The sequence below is a fragment of the Macaca thibetana genome, chromosome X (genome assembly GCF_024542745.1).
Source record: "Macaca thibetana thibetana isolate TM-01 chromosome X, ASM2454274v1, whole genome shotgun sequence".
Classification (NCBI taxonomy): domain Eukaryota; kingdom Metazoa; phylum Chordata; class Mammalia; order Primates; family Cercopithecidae; genus Macaca; species Macaca thibetana.
This window is the reverse complement of record NC_065598.1, coordinates 125,428,197-125,441,175: the sequence shown is the minus strand read 5'-3', so window position 1 is coordinate 125,441,175 and position 12,979 is coordinate 125,428,197. Positions and strand designations below refer to the sequence as shown.

Here is a 12,979-nt window from a genome sequence, read left to right as displayed (position 1 = left end):
CAGATGAGGGTAGGGGTAGAGAAGACTTTATTTTATTTTCCCTTTGTTCCTTTCTGTATGGTTAGAATTTTCTTTTTTTATTTTTATTTTTATTTATTTATTTATTTTTTGAGGCAGAGTCTCACTCTGTTGCCCAGACTGTAGTGCAGTAGTGCAATCTTGGCTCACTGCAACCTCTGCCTCCAAGGTTCAAGCGATTCTCCTGCCTCAGCCTCCCAAGTAGCTGGGATTACAGGCATGTGCCACCACAGGAAGACAGGGAGGATGCCATGTAAGTGTCTGGGAAAAGAATATTGTTCTGAGACAGTGTATTTCAGAAACAGCAAGGAGGCCAGTGTGACTGGAGAGGAGCAGGCAAGGAGGAGAATGATACATTTTTGTTTATTTGAGAAAATCTTACTTAGTACCTACCATGTACCTGACACTGTTCTAGGTACTTTACATGTATAAATTCATTTACTTCTTGCAACAACCCTATGAGACAGATATTATTATCCTAATTTGGTAGATGAGAAAACAGAGGCACAGAGAGGTTAGGTTGCTTGCCCTAGGTCACACAGCTGGTAAATGGTAGAACCAGGATTTGAATCCAGGTCATACGGCTCCAAAGTCTGCACTCTTAACCTCTATACACAGGATAAGTTGAGGTAAGGAGAACAGATCAAACATGGTCATGTTGGGTACTGGCTTCGGAATTTACTCAATATGAGATAGGGAGTCACCAAAGAACTTTGATCTGATGTACATTTTAGTAGGTTCACCTTAGCTGCTGTGTAGATAACAGACCAGGGAGTGGGCAGGGGATGCCTACAGTAGAAGCAGGAAGACCAATTTGGAAGCTCTACAATAAATCAGACGACGGATGATGGTGATTTGTCTCCAGGTGACAGCAAAGAAGATGGTGTTCCATGCCGGTATTGTTCCAAACTGAAAAAATATTGTATTTTTAAATAAAAATAAATAAGAACACACATGACACCAACATAAAGGCACATCCTGTGTTTGTCAGTGCTCAGATACTGGCCTTGATGCTGGGGATACTATAGTGAACAAGACCACAAGACCCAGTCCCTGCCCTTGAGCAGCTCACAGTGTTACAAGATAGTTACAGATATAAATAAGCACTTTGTATTCCAGGTGATGAATGTCATATTGAATGTATGAGTGAAATGCCTTTAGAACCAGCTGAGTGATAATTAATTCTGATGTTGGGGGTCAGAGGAAGCTGGGGGTGGAAAGTAGATTGTCAGGGAAAGTCACATAGAGTCATGTGACTGTTGAGCTGGGCCTTGAAGGCAGTCACATGTAGATGGAAGATGCAGGATGGGTACCACACAGAAACAGCATTTCAAGCAGTGGAAACACCAGAGGCAAGAGCATCAAAGTGTGGAAAGCATATGATGTGACAAGGTGATGGGATGGGGCAGAGTGGTAATGGCTGAAGGTAAGGATGGAAGAGTTCTGGCCATTTTGTGAAGGGCCTTGTAGAAGAAGCCAAGAAGTTCTGATTCTAGCTAGTAGACAATGAGAAGTGATCGTATAGCTTAATCATTCAGTCATTCAACCAGTCAACCAGCTGACCACTTTTGTTGAGGACTTGCTATAGGCAGATACTGCTTTAGGTTCTGAGAATATAAAGGTGAACATGTTCAGCCTATAAGAAAAACATATATGTGGGGACAAAAACATAATCTGAGCATGTTTCTTTGAGCCTGGGAGTGACATGGTCAATTTTCTCTTTGATCACTTTGGAACCAGTGTGGGGGATGGATTGAAGACATGCAAGCCTTGATACTGGGAGATCAGTTGGGATACCTGTTGGCTGTGATGAGCAGGAGCAAACAAAGCCAACAGGTTTCATAGCCACAACATGCTGATTCAAGTAGATGTGGGTAGTGAGAAAACATCTAAGGATGACGCTTAGGTTTCCAGCTTGAGACACTAGTTGGGTGTGACACACTTTGCTAAGGTAAAACAGGCAAGAAGACTGGTTTGGAAGAAAACTAATGAATTCAATTGGTAAATCGTTAAAAATACCTGAGGAGTCAACAAAGGAGACTGAGAAGGAGGATGACAGAGAAAGATGAAAAAGCAGGAGAACGTGTATTCCAAAAGAAAAGGGGCACTGAACAATGAGATCACCTGGACTCGGGAAGGGGAACATCACACACCGGGGCCTATCATGGGGAGGGGGGAGGGGGGAGGGATTGCATTGGGAGTTATACCTGATGTAAATGACGAGTTGATGGGTGCTGACGAGTTGATGGGTGCAGCACACCAACATGGCACAAGTATACATATGTAACAAACCTGCACGTTATGCACATGTACCCTAGAACTTAAAGTATAATAATAATAAATAAAAAATAAATAAATAAATAAAAAAGAAAAGGGGAGGGACCCGGTTGTTCACATCTGTAATCCCAACACTTTGAGAGGCCAAGGTGGGAGGATTGCTTGAGGCTAGGAATTCGGGACCAACCTGGGCAACATAGTGAGGCCCCCATTTCTACAAAAAATAAAAAATCCAGGCATGGTGGTGTGAGCCTATGCTTATTCCCAGCAATCTGATGCTTATGTAGACTCTTGAGGGATTGGAAAAAGAATCCCAAACTCTTCAGGAGGAGGAGGCCAAGTTGCCTCCAGGGGTGAGTATACCTTCTAAAAGACACACAAGAGATGTCCTTTTCCCGCCTGCCTGTCATTGTTCACCTTTCCTCCATGCCTAAGCCAATGCAGCAATTTTCCATACCTCAAGCAGCACAACTTTCAGAAGCTGCCAAGATTCTCGATGTGCTGATTAAAAAGCAGAATCTAGTTCCAGGGAAGAAAGGGAGAAAGTAGAGGGAAAAAGTGCTGGGGGAGCATATGACTCTAGTTCTAGTAGAACCCACCTGTAATCACAAATCACATTTACTCTAAATTCGTAATGTGAATTTCCCTTTGGCATGCAGGCCTAAAGGGCATGCTAGCTGGACTGAATCAAATGGGACGATCAGACCCAGTGGGAGGAGAAGTAGCACTGGGCAGATCTAACTGGAGCTGAATGTAAAAGTATTTTTCAGGGATAACAGGAACTTACCTAGAGCAGGAGTTCCCAGATGGTCATCACAATTTCACCTAGGCAGGTCAGTCGCCCCGAGCTAATGACTAGAGCCCACTCCCTGTTCTCCAAAAGATTCCTTGCATGGGCAGCTTTTACCCTCCTCTTATTCATTTTCACTGTTTTGAGCCACAGTTTTCCTGGGGTGCTCTGTTGCCTGAGGTGAAGAAGGCAGTTACCGGGAGTGCTAGATGAAACACTGATCCAGGGTATAGGAGATGGTATACAGATTAGGGAAAGGAATGAGTGGGCCACAGCTCAAAGAAGCCAGATCACAGACACATGACACTGTAAAGACCAGAGCACATGAGTGCTCTGGGACAAGCTGATGGACAATACTAAGCTTCTAGAGAAGAAGCGCAGGATGGGTCTGTCTTGGCTCAGTTCACAATGATGTTGCATGAAGACTGTCAGCTTTCTACCCTGGAGTGGCAGGAGGTGGCATCCTTCTTGAGGGTGGATGCAGGTTTTCAAGGCTATAGGATGATGCTACACAGCTTGCATTCCATCTCTGGTCAGCAACTTACATTCTGGAGAGAACAGGTGGGACACATAGAGCTTGGCAGACCTGGGTTCAAATCCCAGTTCTTCCACTTGCTAGCTGTAGAAAATTGGGCAATTTAATTACCTTCAATTAACTTTTTTGTGGTAGCCTTCCCAAGTTATGAAATGGTGATAATATCACCTCTTAGAGATCTTGCAAGGATTGTGATAAGAGGTATTACTAATATTAATAATAATATTATATTCTTTTCACATTCTAAATACTCCCAGCCATTGTTACAACCCTCCTGACCCCTTCTGCAACCCACAAATCTTACCCCCTAGTGAACTAAACCAGTTCTTCCTTAGGAAAAAGGTGGAAATCGCTTTCTGAGAGTTGGAGGGCTGCTATATAAAACTCAGCTTAGCATGACCCCCTGACTAGTGTCTTGAAGAATGGACTTCAAGAAAGATTTTCAATGAAAAAAGCTAGAAACATTAATTGAATATATATTTTCTCCCCTCACCCCACCCCATTCCACAAGCCATAGACATTGGCCAAAAAGGTATGTGTTTTTTTTTTACTCAACTCCTCTTCTGCAGGGGAAGGAAGGATTTCAGCCTACTAGTTGTAACTATATGAGTCCTTTTTTTAATGGGGCAAGAAGGTTCTGAGTCCTGAGTGACAAATGAAAATGTCTTCAGGGACCATACTATGTCCCTGAAGAGCTCCTCTGGCTTGCATGAATCACACCTAAAATACAACAAAGTCGGAGCAATCCAGAAGTGTGAAGTGTCCTATTTATCCAGCTCGACAGGAGCAGAGCCTTTCCAAGGATTGCTTTCTCCCTGCAGAGTGCCCTCTGCTGGGCTTCCTGGCCACTGGCATTTTGGCATCTCAGGCCAACAATGATGCTCTTTCCTGGCTATGTAGGAACCAAATTGCAACCAAATGCCTCTTGGGCAGTAGCCACATTCAAGCAGCAATATAACCAGGACCCAGTTTTTGAATTGTCTCCACATACTAACCCTTGAAACCAATGTATTACTTTCCTGTTGCCGCTGTAACAAATTACCATAAACTTGGTGGCTTAAAACAACACAAATCTATTATCTTCTAGTTCTCGAGGTCAGAAGTCTGAAATCAGCTTCACCGGGCTAAAGTCAGAGTGTCGGCAGGGCTGATTCCTTCTGGAGGCTCTAGGAGAGGATTCCTTGCCTCGCCTTTTCTGACTTCCAGAGGCCTCTTGAATCCTTGACATGTGATCCCTTCCTTGCATCACTCCAACCACTGGCCTCTGTCATCACATCTCCAAAACTGCCTACTCTGATCTCCTGACTCCCTGTTGTAAGGACCCTTACAACACTGGGCTCACAGGGAAAATCCAGGATATTCTCTCCATCTCAAGATCCTTAGCTTAATCATATCTGCAAACTAGATTTTGCCAAGTAAGGTCATATATTCATAGGTTCCAGGGATTCACATGTGGACATCTATGCGGGGGGCATTATTCAGCCTACCACACACAGGGCTTCTGCAACATGGAATAGCAAAAAGACCATTGCACCAGGAGTAAGGAGAACTGGATTCCAAATCCCAGCTCTGCCGTCCCTTTCTAGTTTGGTAACCTTGGGCAGGTCCCTTTATCTCTCCAAGCCTCAACTTTTTTTTTTTTTTTTTTTTTTTTTTTTTTTGAGAGGGAGTCTCACTCTGTCGCCCAGCCTGGAGTGCAGTGGCTCGATCTCGACTCACTGCAAGCTCTGCCTCCCTGGTTCACGCCATTCTCCTGCCTCAGTCACCCGAGTGGTTGGGACTACAGGCGCCTGCCACCACACCCGGCTAATATTTTTTGTATTTTTAGTAGAGACAGGGTTTCACCATGTTCGCCAGGATTGTCTCCATCTCCTGACCTTGTGATCTGCCTGCCTCGGCCTCCCAAAGTGCTGGGATTACAGGCGTGAGCCACCGCACCCGGTCCCAAGCCTCAGCTTCTTTACTTATGAAATGGAGATGAGATAATAACTCATAGTTCACAACATGTTATTGAATGTATGAAAAGCTCTTTCCTAGCATAGTAACTAACATAGAGTAGGCACTCCATAAACGTGCTGTATAGGCAATGTTTGTGTGGGGAGACAGAATGAGTAGTTAGAAGGCTACAGTAATAGTGCAGATGAAAGATAATAAAGTACTGAATGAAAAAGGCAATAGCAAGAATGGAAAGCAGGAGTGATAAGATAAATAGAGAGGTGCACATGAGTCCAGATTTATACATTTCCTTGGGCTTAGGATAAAACAGGCCTCATTTTCCATGATCATTGGACTTTATCAACAAAGAAAGGCTTCTACTACTTCTCAGCCTAACGACCTTAAAAAAACCCCAAAGTATAAAAGTGTCAACTTGAAGGCCAGCAGTGGTAGAATGTGCAAAGGCACAGAGACACAAACTGGTAACAAAAGGGGACAAGATGTAATCTCTATGGTTGACATGAGACGGGATGAACTCTTGGTGGCTGTCCACAGGTCTCACACAAGCTGCTGGCCTGTATGTCGATTTCCAACATCTTCCACTTACAAGTGGTGTAGCCCTGGGCAAATAAGTCACCCTCTCTGTGTGCCTTGATTTCCTCACCTGTAAAATCAAGGTATGAATAGTACCTACCTTACAGAATTGTCATGAAGGTTAAATGAAAATCCATGTTGTATATTTAGCACAGTACCTGGCACTTAAAGGCCCCATAAATGTTAGCTGGTATCATCCATTGCTGCAAGAAGAATCAGATGCCCCAGAAGGATAGGGTTATTTCCTCAAAGCACCTCCCACTCCAAGAAGAGCCTCAAATACTGATTCTCCCACCCTGTCATGTCCTACATTTCTTTCAATCCACACACACCTCTCTCTCTACAGTTGTACCCCAGGCCAGTAAAAGCAATATGAATAAAAGGAAACACAAATCCTCTCTATCTCTCTCTCGCTCTTTCTCTTTCATGTATGTATGTGTTATTTTAATATATGTAATGTGTGTACTATATAGTGTACATATGTATCTGTGTATTTTGTATATAACATATACATTACATATATAAAATAGTGTATATATGTATGTGTATATATAAATATATACAGTTCTGTGGCACATAATGATGTTTCAGTCAACAATGGACCACATATATGATGGTGGTCCCATAAGATTATAATACTGTATTCTTACTGTACCTTTCCTGTGTTTAGATATGTTTAGATACACAAATACTTACTATTTTATAATAATTACAGTATCCAGTACAGTAATAAGCTATAGGTTTGTAGCCTAGGAGCAATAGGCCATACCATATAGCCTAGATGTACAGTAGGCTATACCATCTAGGTTTGTGTAAGTACACTGTGATGTTCACACAATGACGAATTGCCTAATGATGCATTTCTTAGAACATATCTCTATCATTAAGAGATGTGTGACTATATATATTTGCATGGGTGTGCACTCACACACATATGCACTTTTGTGTTGTTTGGAAAATCCCTTTGCAAAATGGTGTCTGGGCTGGAACAGGGAGAGGTAGTTAAGGGGCATGTTTGTTTCTTTTGAAATTACATAGATACATTCTCACTGTGAAAATATATGACAAGTTATCCAGGTGCAGTGGCTCATGCCTGTAATCCCAGCACTTTGGGAGGCCGAGGCAGGCAGATCATCTGAGGTCAGGAGTTCGAGACCAGCTTGGCCAACATGGTGAAACCCTGTCTCTACTAAAAATATGAAAATTGGCCAGGCATGGTGGCGGGTGCCTGTAATCCCAGCTATTTGGGAGGCTGAGGCAGGAGAATTGCTTGAATCCGGGAAGCGGAGGCTGCAGTGAGCCAAGATTGTGCCACTGCACTGCAGCCTAAGTGACAGAATGAGACCCTGTCTCAAAATAATAATAATATAAAATATATATTTATATATATATTATATGACAAGTAAAAAGTATTCAAAGCAAATCGTGACTCTTCAGCCCCCAACAATCCCATTCCCCTCCTCAAAGTTATTCACTGTTTGTTAACAGTCTTTTTTCTATGCATTCTGTGCATTTACATCCACATATATTTGAGTTCGGGGGTTTTTTCATAAGTGAGCCAAGACTCTAGAAACTGATTTGTGATTTGTCAATCAACAACATATCTTGGAAGTCTCTTTATATCCATACATATAAACCTGTCCCATTATTTTCACACTGCTGCATAATATTTTATAGTAATATATGTACCAGTCTAGTCACTCAGGAAGAGGTATTTATTAAATGTCACTACACCTTTGTCCTTAGGCAAGATGCAGCTAAATCATCACAAGCAGATGGCTGGTCTAGGCACCATGAGAAATCAGGCCTGGCTTATCCTAACTACCTTCCTAGAGCTCCTCTCCTAGGAGCCTGGTTCCAATGGCAGACTCTGTTGAAGAGGGATTTGGGAGGGAAGAGATCCATGCAGCAGAGAATACCAGTGTGATAGGTAGAAAAATGTCCCCCAACAAGGATGTCCATGTCTTAATCTTGGGAACCTGTGAATATGTGACTTCACATGGCAAAAGGTACTTGCAGATGTGATTAGGTTAAGGATCCTGAAATGGAGGAGTTATCCTGGATTGTCCAGGTGGACCCAATGTCATCACAAGGGTCCTTTAAAAAGGGAAACAGGGGGCTGAGTGCAGTGGCTCATGCCTGTAATCCCAGCACTTTGGGAGGCCATGGCGGGTGGATCACGAGGTCAGGAGTTCGAGACCAGCCTGACCAACATGGTGAAACCCCGTCTCTACTAAAAATACAAAAAAAAGTAGCTGAGCGTGGTGGCACACGCCTCTAATCCCAGCTACTCAGGAGGCTGAGGCAGGAGAATCGCTTGAACCCGGGACGTGGAGGTTGCAGTGAACCAAGATGGCACCACTGCACTACAGTCTGGGCAACAGAGCGAGACTTTGTCTCAAAAAAAAGGTGGGGGCGGGGGGGAAAGAGAAAGGTCAGAGAAGAAGACGTGGCCATGGAGTGATGTATCCAGGAGCCTAGGAGTGCAAGCAGCCTCTGGAAACTGAAAAAGATAAGGAAATGGACTCTTCCCTAGAGCCTCCCGAAGGAACACAGCTCAGCTGACACCTTGACTTTAGCCCTGTAAGACCCACTTTGGACTTCTGACCTTGAGAATTGTAAGATACTACATTCGTGTTAAGTCAGTTTGTGGTAGTTCATTACAGCAGCAAAGGAAAACTAATACAGCTAGACACCTGAGAGTAGGAGAGAGGCAAAGATAACTTAAATGTGCATGCAGATCACCTGGAGATCTTGTTAAACTGCAGACTGCTTCACTAGGTCTTGAATAAAGCCTGAGATTCTGCATTTCTTCTTTTCTGTCTTTCCTTTTTTTTTTTTTTTTTTTTTTTTTTTTTTTTTTTTTTTTGAGACATAGTATCACTCTATTACCCAGGCTGGAGTGCAGTGGTGCGATCTCGGCTCACGGCAACCTCTGCCTCCCAGGTTGAAGCAATCTCCTGCCTCAGCCTGCCGAGTAGCTGGGATTACAGATGCCCACCACCATGCCCAGCTCATTTTCATATTTTTAGTAGAGACAGGGTTTCGCCATGTTGGCCAGGCTGGTCTTGAACTCCTGACCTCAGGTGATCTGACCACCTCAGCCTCCCAAAGTGCTGGGATTACAGGCATGAGCCAGCGGGCCCGGCCGAGCCTCCGCATTTCTAAAAAGCTCTCGGGTCAGCCGGGCGCGGTGGCTCAAGCCTGTAATCCCAGCACTTTGGGAGGCCGAGACGGGTAGATCACGAGGTCAGGAGATCGAGACCATCCTGGCTAACATGGTGAAACCCCGTCTCTACTAAAAAATACAAAAAAAAAAAAAAAAAACTAGCCGGGTGAGGTGGCGTGCACCTGTAGTCCCAGCTACTCGGGAGGCTGAGGCAGGAGAATGGTGTGAACCAGGGAGGCGGAGCTTGCAGTGAGCTGAGATCCAGCCACTGCACTCCAGCCTGGGAGACAGAGCAAGACTCCGTCTCAAAAAAAAAAAAAAACAAAAAAAACCTCTCGGGTCATACCAATGCTTCTGATACACACTTCGATTAACAGTGTGTTAATTTGATTAGCAGAGACTAGAAGACACTCAATACCCATGTAACATTTTACACTTTGTGAAGCCTTTTCATATCTATCACACCTCATTTTTTAAAATTTACTTTTATTATACTTTAAGTTCTGGAATACATATGCAGAACGTGCACGTTTGTTACATAGGTATACATGTGCCATGGTGGTTTGCTGCACCCATCAATCCATCATCTACGTTAGGCATTTCTCCTAATGCTATCCCTTCCCTTGCCCCCCACCCGCCCAATAGGCCCCTGGTGTGTGATGTTCCCCTCCCTGTGCCCATATGTTCTCATCATTGTTCAGCTCCCACTTATGAGTGAGAACATGTGGTGTTTGGTTTTCTGTTCCTGTGTTAGTTTGCTGAGAATGATGATTTCCAGCTTCATCCATGTCCCTGCAAAGGACATGAACTCATTCTTTTTTATGGCTGCACAGTATTCCATGGTGTATATGTGCCACATTTTCTTTATCCAGTCTAACATTGATGGGCATTTGGGTTGGTTCCAAGTCTTTGCTATTGTGAATAGTGCTGCAATAAACATGTGTGCACGTGTCTCTAGAGTAGAATGATTTATAATCCTTTGGGTATATACCCAGTAATGGAATTGCTGGGTCAAATGGTATTTCTAGTTCTAGATCCTTGAGGAATCGCCACACTGTCTTCCACAATGGCTGAACTAATTTACACTCCCACCAACAGTGTAAAAACATTCCTATTTCTCCGCATCCTCTCCAGCATCTGTTGTTTCCTGACTTTTTAATGATCGCCATTCTAACTGGCATGAGATGGTATCTCATTGTGGTTTTTATTTGCATTTCTCTAATGACCAGTGATGATGAGCCTTTTTTCATATGTTTGTTGGCTGCATAAATGTCTTCTTTTGAAAAGTGTCTTTTCATATCCTTTGCCCACTTTTTGATGGGGTTGTTTTATTCTTGTAAATTTGTTGAAGTTCCTTGTAGATTCTGGATATTAGCCCTTTGTCAGATGAATAGATTGTAAAAATTTTCTCCCATTCTGTAGGTTGCCTGTTCACTCTGATGATAGTTTCTTTTACTGTGCAGAAGCTCTTTAGTTTAATTAGATCCCATTTGTCAATTTTGGCTTTTGTTGCCATTGCTTTTTGTGTTTTAGTCATGAAGTCTTTGCCCATATCATACCTCATTTTATCATCCTCACAACCTTGTGATATAACTATGACTGTCTCCATGTTACACATGAGGAAACCAAGGACAGTGGTTCTCAACCCTGGCTGAATATTAGAATCACCCAAGGAACTTTTAAAACTCCCAGTGCACAGGTACCACCCCAGAATAGTTATGTTAGAATCTCTTGGTGTGTGGCCCAAACAGCAGTATTTTTTGGAATCACCAGGTGATTCCAATGCACAGCTAAGGGTAAGAATCATTACAGTACAGCAGTGCTTCTCAAAGTGTGGTCCCTAAGCAAGTAACAGCAGCATCTGGGAACTTGTTAGAAATGCAGATCTGGCCAGGCGCGGTGGCTCACGCCTGTAATCCCAGCACTTTGGGAGGCCGACACAGGTGGATCACCTGAGGCCAGGAGTTCGAGACCAGCTGGCCAACACAGTGAAACACCATCTCTACTGAAAATACAAAATTAGCTGGGCGTGGTGGCTGCACACCTGTAATCCCAGCTACTTGGGAAGCTGAGGCAGGAGAATTGCTTGAACCTGGGGGGTGGAGGTTGCAATAAGTCGAGATCACACCATTGCACTCCAGCCTGGGTGACAAGAGCGAAACTCCTTCTAAATAATATTAATAATAATAAAAGGAAGAAAGAAGGAAAGAAAGAAAGGAAGGAAGGAGGGAGGGAGGGAGGGAAAAAAAGAAAGAGAGAAAGAGAGAAAGAGAGAGAGAGAGAAAGAAAGAAAGAAAGAAAGAAAGAGAAAGAAAGAAAGGAAAGAAAGAAAGAAAGAAAGGAAAGAAAGAAAGAAAGAAAGAAAGAAAAGAAAGAAAGAAAGAAAGAAAGAAAGAAAGAAAGAAAGAAAGAAAGAAAGAAAGAAAGAAAGAAATGCAGATTCTCAGACTCACCAATGACCTGAAACTCTGGGAGTAGGGCCCAAGAACCTGGGTTTTAAGACACCTTCCAAGTGATTCTGATACACTCTCAAGTTTGAACATGGGCTTGAAAAGGGCTAACTTGACTCTGTGGAGTCAAGAGCTGGGGAAACCCAAGCACACCTTAGGTCCAGGTATAAAATTAGGCTAGGTTCTAAGCAGCTGGAATCAATCTCCCAATGGGCGTACACAAGAATAAGAACTGTTTTCAGGCTGGCAACTAGAATACTGAGTCCCCACAACACAGTCTTTCTGATCCTTTTTTAGGAGAGACATCTGCCAAAGGCCCTCTCAGACTGTCAAAACATCCTGAAATATATTTGCGTCCAACTCTGCACCTTGCTCTCTACTCCCTCACTTCAAACACTAACCTTCCCCATTTGTGCTCTCACCTGAACTGAGTAAATAAGCTTCTAACCACTCTTCTCCCCACCCCTCTCTTCTTGGTATCCAAGATGAGAGTGGCAGGCGAAAGGTTAGTTCTAATGTACCCAAGCAAATAGATACACATCCTAAAACAGGAGTGACTTATGCAGCTGCCCCTCTGGAGTGCATCTTACCTGCTTCAGCAACACAGTCGCCCTTTGGTCTAACCTTCCCCCCTCAACCACCCCCACGTTCCTATTCCTGGAAAGTGGAAAATTCCATAGCCAAACATCAAACAGACACTTCCCAGAATGCAGCTCATCTCCTCTTCTCCTCCTCCCACAGAGATACCTTGGGTCTATAGGATTAAGAAAGGCAAGCCCAGCAGCCACTATTCACTGACCAGAGACCTGGCCCAACATGCTGCAGAAATAATTATCAATGAGTATACTTGAGAGACAGCAGCGCAAGGTGGCGAATGGGCTCTAAACTGAATGACAGCTGTTAACAGTTTTTGGCCCTGTTTTTCCTGTCCTGAATCCTCAAATGGGTTCCAAGGGATGAGAAACGGGGGAACAGCACGCCCTGCTTGAGAGAATTGGAATTTGAGGAGCTAGGAAGCAAAAGGAAAGAAACAGCTTAAATGTGTGGTAGCACTCTTGAAAGTATGCTGGGGCCCCTCAAAAAGCTCACCTGCCCTCACTTCCCACTTCAACTGATTGTGAGCATCTTGCTTGATTAAAAGCAATTCATAATAGTAACTGAGAATTAATTATTAAGAAAAAGTTTAATTAAGCTGAGATTAGTTATTTAAG

The 12,979-nt window shown here is 43.5% G+C and overlaps 1 protein-coding gene across 1 annotated transcript in view; it reads left to right on the top strand.

Annotated features, from left to right (window-relative positions):
- AIFM1 (apoptosis inducing factor mitochondria associated 1) overlaps positions 1-12,979 on the top strand; it is a 409,113-nt gene that overhangs the window by 132,602 nt on the left and 263,532 nt on the right. The window lies entirely within an intron of this gene.